Source organism: Ovis canadensis, chromosome 26, assembly GCF_042477335.2.
Source record: "Ovis canadensis isolate MfBH-ARS-UI-01 breed Bighorn chromosome 26, ARS-UI_OviCan_v2, whole genome shotgun sequence".
Taxonomy (NCBI): Eukaryota; Metazoa; Chordata; class Mammalia; order Artiodactyla; family Bovidae; genus Ovis; species Ovis canadensis.
In genome coordinates, this window is record NC_091270.1 from 44,771,067 (window position 1) to 44,783,244 (window position 12,178).

The following is a 12,178-nucleotide window of genomic DNA, read 5'->3' on the forward strand; positions in this document are numbered from 1 at the left end:
CAAATGTTGAAAAAAGTCAAATCGAGTGATTTTTACTCTTTTATTTAAAACTAGTTTACTGGGAGCCCAGCCTAGTGCTCTGTGATGACTTAGAGGGATGGGATAAGGAGGGAGGCTCAAGAGGGAAGTGATATATGTATAATTATGGTTGATTTGTATTGTTATATGGCAGAAAGCAGACAACACTGTAAAGCAATTTTCCCCCAATTAAAAAAAAAACGAGTTTGAAATTTTTCCAATGGCATTACAAAATCTTTGACAACCTTAATCTAATAGCGCCATCATATTTCATCAAATACCATCAGTCACTATTTTTATATTGTTGATATTTAGATTGGCTGCAAATTTTCACTCTTGTAAATAATGATGCAAACTGCATTCATATGTAAAAACTTATCATATGTGAGCCAGACATGAGAGCCTCTCCTAGGACTCTAGAAGAAAGGATGAAGTAGAGTCAAAGGAGATACTGTGAGTCTTCTGTTGGATACCACATAGACTTTCCAGCGGCTTTCACCTGGATGTGCCTCCTATAGCAGCCATCCCCATTGTTTTGGCACCAGGGACTGGTTTCGTGGAAGACAGTTTTTTTTTCATGGACCAGGGCGATGGAGGTATGGTTTCGGGCTAATTCAAGCACATCACATTTATTATGCACTTTATTTCTATTATTATTTCATTGTGATATATAATGAAATAGTTATACACCTCACCATAATGCACAATCAGTGGGAACCCTGAGCTTGTTTTCCTGCAACTAGACTGTTCCACCTGGGAGTGATGGGAGACAGTGACTTCTGAAGTGTGGGGAGCAGCTGTAATTACAGATAAAGCTTCACTCGCTTGCCTATTGCTTATCTCCTGCTGCGTGGCCAGTTCCCAACAAGCCATGGACCCGCCCCCAGGGTTGGGGACCCCTGTCCCAAAGGGCTTGAGAGGGCTTGTTGCGATCAGCCCCACGGTAGCCCTCTGCACCTCACTGTTGCTCATCTAGGGAGCAGTGGAAAGACTAGCGCTTCTTTCCACTTTTAGATGAAGAAATGGCAGCTCAGGTAACCTCACCAGAGTCATAAGAACAAACAAACAGTTAAGAGGAGTGGCTAAGTGACCTGAATCTTAACTTCATGCTAGATCCTTGAAACAAAATAAGGTAAACGCTATTTGTGAAGCCCAGAGGCAACAGAAAGGATGCAAAGCAGCAAAAGAGATACAGATCAACAGGTCTTCTGGCATTTCACCAGCCAGTTGGTGCCTCTAAAGGGAGAGACAGAAATAGCTGTTGCTTTGAAATGCAATTGCCTTGGTCTGTCTAGGGAAAAAAGTGTGAGAGCTCTAATTTGGGGAAGTGACAAACTAAAGTGTTTTGAAATGTACTTAAGGAAAAAAAATCAAAGTGCTGAGACAGCTCTGTTTCTTAAGAACCACAATAGAAATTTGGGATAGGTTTTGTTTTTAATCAGATGTTTAGGGAACCCATGTGGTTTTTCTTTCGATGGAGGTTGCATTTTTATTTTTCAATTTTTAAAAGGTAGCCAATTTTAAAAAGGGAACTTTTAAAAAAGTTCCTTGGGAGAATGTCTCTGACCTATATTAGACAGAAAGTAAAACTCAAGCTGTTAATTCTTTGATGGCTCACTGTATTGGAAAGCAATTCTCAGAATTCCTCAGACTGGACACTGATCACAGAATTTAGCATCGACGCTGGTGTATTCTATTCCACAGCTGGCCCCTGGACTTGCTGCTCACATCTGGATAAATTTCCTGAGTCCTGGCAGCCTGAGCTGATGTTTCATTGGGGGATATTTACTTCCATACAGCTGTTCAGCAGTTAGAGCAGAAAATCAACTTGGATACAATTAATACCGTGTTGTAATAAGGAGACGTCACCAAGAGAAACAGTTGCTGAATTGATTCTGATGATGCTGAGGAGGGTAACTACAATGATAATGGTGATTAATATAATCATTACTAGGTACAGACTCATAGAAGGAACATATTTTAGGCCTGGCTTTGTTTACATTGTTGCAATCTTTCATGCTCCAGTTAGGGAAGATCGCACACAGCTGGAGATAAACTCACTGGTCTGAATTCTCTACGTAATTGACTAAAACACACTCAATATAATTCAGATAGATGATGGAAGGACAACCCAAATACCAGTATGTTTCCCCTCCCCCACTGGAGATAAACATCTGGAAACTGATGTTTTATAAGATAAACATCTTATAAACAGAATCTCAGTAAGAATGCTCAGGCCAAGGAATCCCCTGGTGGTCCAATGGTTAACCCTCTGTGCTTCCACTGTGAGGGGCTTGGGTTCCATCCCTGGTCAGGGAACTAAGGCCCTGCATGCTAAGTTGTTGCTGTTTAGTCGCTAAGTTGTATCTGACTTTACGACCCATGGACTGTAGCTGGAAGGCTCCTCTGTCCAAGGGATTTTTCAGACAAGGATACTAGAGTGGATTGTCATTTCCTTCTCCTTGGCTAAAAAAAGAAAAAGAAAGGTCAGGCAGTTGAAACTGAGTTAGAGAGAGCTGGGTGAGACCCTGATTACTCAGTATTCCTCCCTGTTTTGGGGGGAGGGGAACGCAGAATCATTAGAACTCTTGACCTAGACGCTGAATCTACCTCCCCTATGGGTAGGGGGTTGTGTTTCTCCACGGCTACCATTCTTGTACCCAGAGGACAACTCTCCTGTATTGGACCTGTTTGGAGAGCTACGGACCATTTAGCAATTACAGGTTCTATCTGCCCATAGTCCCCCGCCATGGTGACAACCTAAAATGTTCCTGCACATTTCTCCTGGCGTAGAGCTCCATTGACCTGGGTGATGGGGGCGGGGGGTGATCACCAGACTTTGTGCAATTTGACTTTTTTTTTTTTAAATGGTGGTATTGAAAAAACATGTGTTTATTTATGTTGGCCGCACTGGGTTTGAGTTCTGGGTTGCAGTATTTTCCTTATGGCATGTGGGCTTCTTGGTTGTGGGATCTAGTTCCTGACCAGGAATGGAACTGGGACCCCTTACTTTGGAAGAGTGGAGTCTTACCCACTTGACCGGAAGTCCCTAACTGACTTTTCAGGTTGTTGGTCTAGTTGTTAAGTCGTGTCCGACTCTTCCGATCCCATGGACTGTAGCCTCCTCTTCTGCGTGGGTGAGTCGTGTGTCACAGAAATTTCTCTCTCCAACTTGACTGTGAAGGTACTATTACAAAAACAGATTCTGGGTATCCAGTTTTTTGGTTTCAAGTGGGCTCCAATGTTCTGCATCTTGGTTTCCAATGGTTTCAAGTGGGCCCAATGTTCTTCATTTTCTTTTCTTTTTAAAAAAATATTAATGCTTTTATTTTTGACTGTGTTGGGTCTTAGTTGCAGCATGCAGACACTTCATTGCAGTAGGGGGCGGGCTTCTCTCTACGTGTTGCCTGGGGCTTAGTTGCCCTGTGTGTGTGGGATTTTATTACCAGGACCAGGGATTGAACCCATATCCCCTGCTTTGGGAGGTGGATTCTTAACCATTGGACCACCAGGGAAGTCCCATTCTGCATTTTTAAACAAACTCCCCAGGCGATTCCGAAGTTGGCATCCAACTTAACAAACACTGACCCAGAAAATGTTTTCATTTTTTTAAAGATGAGAGAATATGAGGCTCAGAGCTACCTAGCATCATGGTGGTAGCGTGGGGCTCTGGAGCGAGGCAGCCTAATAATGATTTTGGATTATATAAAGGAGATCTCAGGAGGACAGACATCCCAGACTCAGTGTCAGAACTTCTTTATTTCTCTAGCTGTCTGCCCTTAGGGCCGTTCAGTCTTTTCATTTAAACTTCCAGCTCTCTAATTTGGCCATCAGAAGTAAATCCTGGAGGATCATTTTGTGAGCCATCTCTTAAAAGGAGTTTGAGATATTTGCTCTAATGAACAGTGGCATTTCTGCCCACCTGGAGAGAGTCAGAGATGGATGGAGAGGGGATAGGAAGGCCTTGGTCCCTGCATGGGGCCGCTGTGGGAGCTTTGGCCCCCTCCCTTGGCCACCTGCCACCCCACCCATTATGGGTTTGTGGCAGGGAAATCTGTGAAAAATTCCGGTTACTGGGATCCTCCTTACTACAACATCACTGAATGTGCTTTTATATTATTTTTAAGTGAACTTCACAGTGAGGAGGTAAATTTCACTTCCTAACCCCCTGCCAGCAGACCCACTCTGCACCCTGCTTTCCCCTGGCAGTCAATACTCCCAGGCTGTGCAATCAGTCATTATGGGCGTTCTGTGCAGAGATGGTTGGATATCAGCTTCCCTCTCTAATAAAATAAGGTGAATAATATGGGTTGTTGTTGTTCAGTTGCTAAGTCATGTCTGACTCTGCGGCCCCGTGGACTATAGTCCGCCCCTGCCAGGCTCCTGTGTCCATGGGATTTCCCAGGCAAGAATACTGGGTTGTCATTTCCTTCCCCAGGAGATCTTCCCAATCCAGGGATTGAACTTTTCATCTCCTGTGCTGCAGGTGGATTCTTTACAACTGAGCCACCAGGGAAGACCCCCAAGCTCCGCCCCAGACAGAAGCAATATTGTAACAAATTCAGTAAAGACTTCATGGCCATACCAGCCCACCCCATCCTCTTGCCAAATTCAACTGAAATCCAACATGCGTGATCAGAAACAGAACTGAGGGGTGTATTTACTTGCTCTGATCCATGAAGCCTGGGAACCCAGTGAGACCAGAACCATGGCCTGGCAGCTGGTTTCCTTCCTCTGCTCTTGCCTTCTGTGGTGTGTTTTGCACAAAGCGAACAGAGCGATCCTTTAAAAGAACTTTGATCAGGTCGCCCCCATCTCTGGTCTAAACTGGCCAAGGGCCAGAATAAAGTCTTCATACTCAGAATAAAGTCTAAACTTCCCAGGGCAGTTTGGCCATGAACACTTGTCAAATATCCTCTCTCTCCCTCCCCTCACAGGCTCCACGCCAGCCACATTAGTGTCTTTGCCATGACTCAGTGAGGTAGAGATAATCTTGCCTTGAAACTTCACATTTACCCTTTCCTCAGCCTGGAATGTTCATCTCCAGCCATCCATATGGATTGTCCCATCAACGTTCAAGTATTTCTTCAATATATTATCCATAAGACCATCCATAATTACTCCAAATATAACAAAACCCACTCTCATTACTTTTCATACCTTTAGCTATTATTTGTTTCTTTATAGCATGTACAGCCAGATCTCTCAGACATTTATGTATTATTGTCTGTCTGTCCCCCAGTAGACGGTAAGCTGGGACATTATCTGTTTTTTGTCATCATTGCTTAGAAGGCTGCTTGGTACCTGGTAGGTGTGACTCAGGTGTCTTCAACCAACAGTCTCTTGAGGCGATCAGAGGTGACTAGATGACTTAGTGATTATGAAATCCCCAATCTTTTCCCTATGTCAGCACTTCACTCTTCTCACAACCACCTCCATGCGTATCTCGGTGGAACATTGCAAGCAGTGACCACAATTTCTTACCCTCCCTGGATTCACGCCCTGGCAATGAGACTTTGTAGCTTTTTTCAAAAAGGGAGTCTTCCTCAATTCTTCAGCTAGGTTTGTGCCTTGCTCTGAACATGAACAGACATGAAGCACTCACAGATTTGCAAGGTGCTTGTATGACGAGGGGCTTCCCTGGTGGCTCAGACGGTAAAGCGTCTGCCTGCAATGCGGGAGACCCAGGTTCGATCCCTGGGTCAGGAAGATCCCCTGGAGAAGGAAATGGCAACCCACTCCAGTATTCTTGCCTGGAAAATCCCATGGATGGAGGAGCCTGGTAGGCTACAGTCCATGGGGTTGCAAAGAGTCAGACATGACTGAGTGGCTACTTCACTTTCTTTCACTTTGTACGATGAGACCTTGAACCTTCATGTGACCAAGACATGGCCTCCCACTGTAGAATGAGACACGTGGCCCAGTTTCCCTTCCTGCCTCAGCTGGCACTGAGCCAACACTGAGAAGCTCAGTCTTTGACTTCAGACACACAAATGATCCCAGCTGAGAGTGGGCTGAGCTTACATCAGAACTGCCCCGCTGAGTCAGCCCAGACAGCTGACTTGCAGAATCATGGCCTAAATAGCAATGCAGTTAAGCTACCATGTTCGGAAGGGTTTGTTTCCTGGCAAAAAGTAACTGATACATGTGTGAGAAGGTAAGAGTTAAATAGTGAGAGAATGGGATTTTAGTTGGCTTTGACAGATGCTGGTGTAAGATTTCATAGTTCCAATAACTAGGTCAAGCCCAAGGGGTAACATTATTACTGCTGGGCCATGGGGTGGATATACCTGGCCTTTAATGAGAGTTTTTTTTTTTTTTAAATGCAGAGAATTAGTGCTTTCTTATTCTCCTGGTACCTTCTCTCTTTCAGAGTAGAAAGGTAGGTCTGCAAAGCCTGTGTGTCTTTACAGCTTCAAGACCTTAGCATGTTGGATCATATTAGCAAGAGATTTGGATAATTTTTAAACTGAAAGATCACGAAGGTCTAATTTTTGAGAAGTTAAAATAGGGAATCCAGGGAATCAGCTAGCAGAGCCACTATTTTCCCTGGAATTGGTTATCTCGGGAGTTAGTTATCTCAGTTAGTTCAGTTGCTCAGTCTGAACTACTGAGTCTGACTGACTCTTTGTGACCCCATGGACTGCAGCAAGCCAGGCCTCCCTATCCATCACCAACTCCCGGAGTTCACTCAAACTCAAACTGAGTCGATGATGCCATCCAGCCATCTCATCCTCTTTGTCCCCTTCTCCTCCTGCCTTCAGTCTTTCCCAGCATCAGGGCTTTTCTAATGAGTTGGTTGTTTGCATCAGGTGACCAAAGCACTGGAGTTTCACCTTCAACATCAGTCCTTGAGTAATCCCATCATAAATGAAAGGGGAGCCCCAGGAGAAGAATGGTTGAGAAATCAAAGGCAGGTGCAGAATCAAGTTGTGGGGGTCACTTGTGAGGTCCAGCAATGGAGGCAACGTGATCTTATCTCACTGCCATTAACCAATTTTTGTGGCTTTGTGAGAACTTTTTCATACCTAGGAAATTCAGATCATTTATCCTAAGACACAAATACCTGGCTCCCTGCCACAGTTCCTGGATGGATGCTCTAGAAGTGGTCCTTAAACTGGGATATGCCAGTTGGGCGCAGCCTGAGGAAGGAGTATTGGGTAGGAGCAGTGTTGAGTCTGTGCTGGTCCATGAGTGTGTTTGGGCTGGGCGGGGAGTTTTCCCATGTTCAGAACCCAGTTGCTGGATCTGGGGGAGGAGCACATATTTACAACTTCATTCAGGGATCAGACTCCAGGAATCTGCTAATGATTAAACTGTGTAATCCATTGAAAGTTATTAGAGACCTTTGGAATTCGTGCTTGTTGGCATGTAAGAGAATTGAAGGCACTTCTAGAACGTGTTTCCTAAATTCACACATCCTCTGCATCACACCATGAATGTACTTCTGCTAAAAAAAAAAAAATAAAAAAGATACTACATCAGGCTCAGAAATAAAACCTCTGAATCAAGCTGCTCATATGACCCAGCTGCTTATTGACTGAGGGATGATCTGTGAAGGGAAACCATAGGGCATTGTTTTGTGACAAGTCAATCTCACAGTGAGATGCGTGAGCTGTGAGGATGCATTCACTCATCAGCCAAAATCTGCTCAAGGGTTTGGGTGGTTTACTGTCTACATTCCTGGAAGCATTCAGTGCAGAAAAGGCCAGTTTTTCCTTAATAATTCCAGCAGATTCTTCAGGATGTAGAAAGGAATGTATTTGGGCTCTGAGAGAAACAATATTTTCGTTCAATGACTATTCACTGAATGTTGACCATGGGCCAGGCACTGTCCTAGGTTCTTAAAGTACATCAGGGGATAAAACTCACAAAGATTCTCTGTCCTGGGGATGGTGTGTGTGTGTATGGAAACTGACAATAAGTAATAAACATAATAAAGTAAGTAAATATAAAGTTTGTCAGAAGGAGATAGGTGCTAAGGGAAGAAAAATGCTAAGATAAGAGGTATCGGGAGTGCTGGAGGGGGACAGTGGCAGCATTTAAAAAGCAGTCAGGGGACTTCCCTGGTTGTCCAGTGGCTAAGACTCCATGCTCCCAGTCAAGGAGCTGGAGTTCAATTCCTGGTCAGGGAACTTGATCCTGAATGCCATTAACTAAAAGATCCTGCATGTTGCCACTAAGACCTGGCACAGCCAAATAAATAAATACATGAATATTTAAAAAATAAAAATAGCAGATAGTCAGGGTGGACCTCATTGAGAAGGGGGGATCTGGGCAAAGATATGAAGGAAGTAAGGTCCACATGTTACCATGGAGAGATGACAAGCCCTCCTGTTTATCTCTGCATCTCTTCTCCCAAGAATCTAGTCAAATACTTTATAGGCAGTAGTGGTTTAGTAAAACTTGACATAAATTAAAGATGACCAGACATTTCTTCAGTATGAAATGGGTGGCTTTTCAACAGATGAATGGATGAAGATGTGTTGTACAGATAGACTGAAAGACAGACAGGCAGATAGACAGAAAGAGAGAGGAAATGGAATGGAATACCACTTAGCCCTAAACAAGAATGAAACTTTGCCGTTTACAGCAACATGGATGGATTTGGAGAGTATTATGCTTAGTGACACAAGTCAGACAGAGAAAGGCAAATATTGTATGATATCACGTGTGTAAACAGTAAAACAAACTAGTGAACAATACTGAAACAAGCTCACAGATGCAGAGAAAAAACTAGTGGTTACCAGCAGGTAGCGGGAAGGGGAGGGAATATTCGGGAAAGGGAATTAAGAGGTACAAGCTACTATGTATAAAATAATCAAGCTGCAAGGATATATTGTACAGCACAGAGAATATAACCAGTATTAAATAATAACTACGACAAAATTAAAGATGACCAGACATTTCTTCAGCATGGGCTGGGGTACCTTTTCTCAGAAAGGGAGATGAATAGTTTTATCCTTGATGTGTCTCTGTTTTCTTTTCTTTTTAAAATGTCTATTCATATCCTTTGTCCATTAAAAATTTTTTTATTTATTTATGTTTATTTGGTTGCACTGGGTATTTAGTTGCATGTGGGATCTAGTTCCCTGACCAGGGATTGAACTCAGGCCCCCTGCGCTGGGAGTGCTGAATCTTTGTCACCAGACTCAGCCACCAGGGAAGTCCCTCTATTTTCTGTTTTTATTCTTTCACTATCCTCTTGCCCTTTGCAATCTGGAGTCTGTCTGGATCACCCTAATGAAAGGACACCATTTTCGCCTCAGCCAAGCTCTAGTTAAAGGTGAATGCTTTTTCTTTTCAGCAACCACATTCTAGCTAGTGATGCTACAGGAATGTGTACTGACTTTCCCCTTTCTGGTGGCTACAGGGTCAAGGCAATTCTAGGACACAGCTTTTTTCTTCTTCCTCCTCCTGCTATGAGAATCCTGGTAGGAAAGCAGGAAGAAAACCCTGCCTCAGCTGTCAGAGGGGTAAGCTGTTAACTTCCTTGATTCAAGGGGAAAATAGAATTGATTGACAGACTAGAGAGAGCTGTTCCTCATTTACCCACCAGAAGATATTATATGGCTGTAAGCAGTGTTCAGGAGCATGCGAAGGTAATAAACTATGTGTATAAGCTCAGTTCTCCAGGGAAGGAGAGCGGCTGCCAAACCCACACTCAGATTGTTTCTTTCTCGTTTTTTTTTTTTTTTCAGGTCCTCTGTGCATGCCATGCTTAATGAAGGTAATAAAAAGGTAAGATTATAAAGAAGAAAGAGACCCATCAAGGACGGAAGTTGCTTTATTTGCTCTCCTGTCAAGGAATTCTTCTCAACCCATCAGCATTTCAACACAGAAGGGGTGACTGGCTGAATGGAAGGCGTAGAACAGAAGAGCAAATCAGGGTCAGATGGATTATTCAGTGGATTTGCAGTGGCCCCAGCTTTATCATAGTTTTTTTTTTTTCTTTTGATGGATATCTACCCATCCACCTCTCAAGAGACTGATAGCTTGTTCTCAAAAAGTGGAGCAGTTTTCATTTTTGTTTTTGGCAAAACATGTGCGGTTCAGCATGTAGGATTTTAGATCCCTGGACAGGAATTGAACTGATGCTCCCTATATTTTGAGTCCTGAGTCCTAACCACTGGACCACCAGGGAAGTTCCTGAAGCTGCTTCTTGATCTTTGAGTACTAGGCGGTGTGTCAAAAACCAGGTCAGAGCTCAGACTCTGCTGTACTGGGCCATCTTAGACAGGTGGTGTGTTGTCTATTTGCCTCCTCCACCAGTCTGAGTACACAGCTGGGTGAACTGCAGGCACCAAGTCAACATTCATATAATTAGGCTCTTCTATGCCTTTGGAGAAGTCAATGGCACCCCACTCCAGTACTCTTGCCTGGAAAATCCCATGGATGGAGGAGCCTGGTGGGCTACAGTCCACGGGGTTGCTAAGAGTTGGACATAACTGAGCGACTTCACTTTGACTTTTCACTTTCATGCATTGGAGGAGGAAATGGCAGCCCACTCCAGTATTCTTGCCTAGAAAATCCCAGCGATGGGGGAGCCTGGTGGGCTGCCGTCTATGGGGTCGCACAGAGTCAGACACGACTGAAGTGACTTAGCAGCAGCAGCAGCAGCAGCATGCTTTTGGTGCCTCAGTTTCCTCAGCTGTAAAATAGTATCTAATACACCAAAAATGCCCTCCCCATTTTTTCCAACTGTACATGAAAATACTTCATCAACACATTATTCACTAGACTGAGATTAAGTCTATGGAGCTTATTAACTCCTTAAGGTAAGAGTCTTTGTAAATAAACACTAGAGAGTATTGCCTTGCCTTTCCTGGAAATTTCCAGGTCGTAAGAAGTCCCGGGAAGTTCTGACAGGACAGGATAATCATGTTACCATTGCACATAAAGGACATATGTTGAACACAGTATATCAGATTCTGTGCTTCTCTGTGTTAATTTCTTTAACCCTCACAAGATAGGGGTGGGGACTACTATTCTCCCCATATTATAGATGGGAAAACTAAGCTCATAGAGCTTGACTAGCTACGTTTCCTAATATTAACAGTTAACAAGTAGCAGAACCAAGACTTGAACTTGGCCATCTAGCCCTAGAAATTTGTCTTGTAGCTACCAAGCTAGAACAGCTCTTCAGAAAAGACTTTCACTGGAATCTTAAGCAAGCTTTGCTGTAAAGGAAATATACAGGCTCCCAGGTGACTGCTCTTTATTTAGAGTTTGTCACCTTCCTCTTCACTGCTCATTTTTTTTTCCCCCTAGTTTAAATTTAAGAAGAATTGCTGGGGCAATTATTCGTTTTGACAGGCAATATAAATAGCCATAGAAATCCTTCCTGTTCATGGATTCAGCAAATACAGGCCACTGTATTTACAATGGGCTAAGGACAACGGGAATTATTTGGAAGCCACAAATTTTGTCCTCCAAGAGCTTTGCTGTCCATCAGAGAAACAAGAACAAACCCCTGAATCCTGAAAGGACATGGTTGGTGAAACAATGTGTTTTATGTATCCAAGGGGAGGACACAGACACTCTGCTTTGTAGAAATTGAACTTATAAGGGAGATACAAAGTCAGGGAGATGTCTTGGGGAGGGGGCAACTTGACCCCAACCTTGTGGGGTGGATAGGACTTTGATGGGAGTGGAGGTGACAATGCAGTTCCAGCCTAGTGTTACTGGCAGGGGTTACCCTAGAAGTTCCTGGAGCTAGACTGGTGGGGTTCAACCCCTGGTTCAATGACTTATTAGCTTCAAGTCCTGAGGAACTTCCCAATTTGACCTCTCTGAGACTCAGTTTTCTCATCCAGAAGGAGGCAGACTGAGGGAAAGAGAGAGTCCCAACAGATGAAGTGTTCCAAATAGATAAGAGGAGCATGATCTGTTAATGGGTAACCTGAAGCAGAGGGGTGACGGAAGAGGGAGGGTTATTAACCTCATCCTCTATAACTGAGGGAAAGAATAGTCATTTGAACCAGCAAGCGCAGTGAACTTAGTGAAAGAATGGTCATTAGAACCAGCGATCGCAGTGTAGAGGGAGCCGCCTCTCAGGGAGCACTGCCCTTTATAAGAGGGGCGCAGCTGGATTAAAGGTGAAGGAAACAGAACAGACTAGGACAACGGACGCCTCAGCCGCGACCCTCCCACCGCCTGC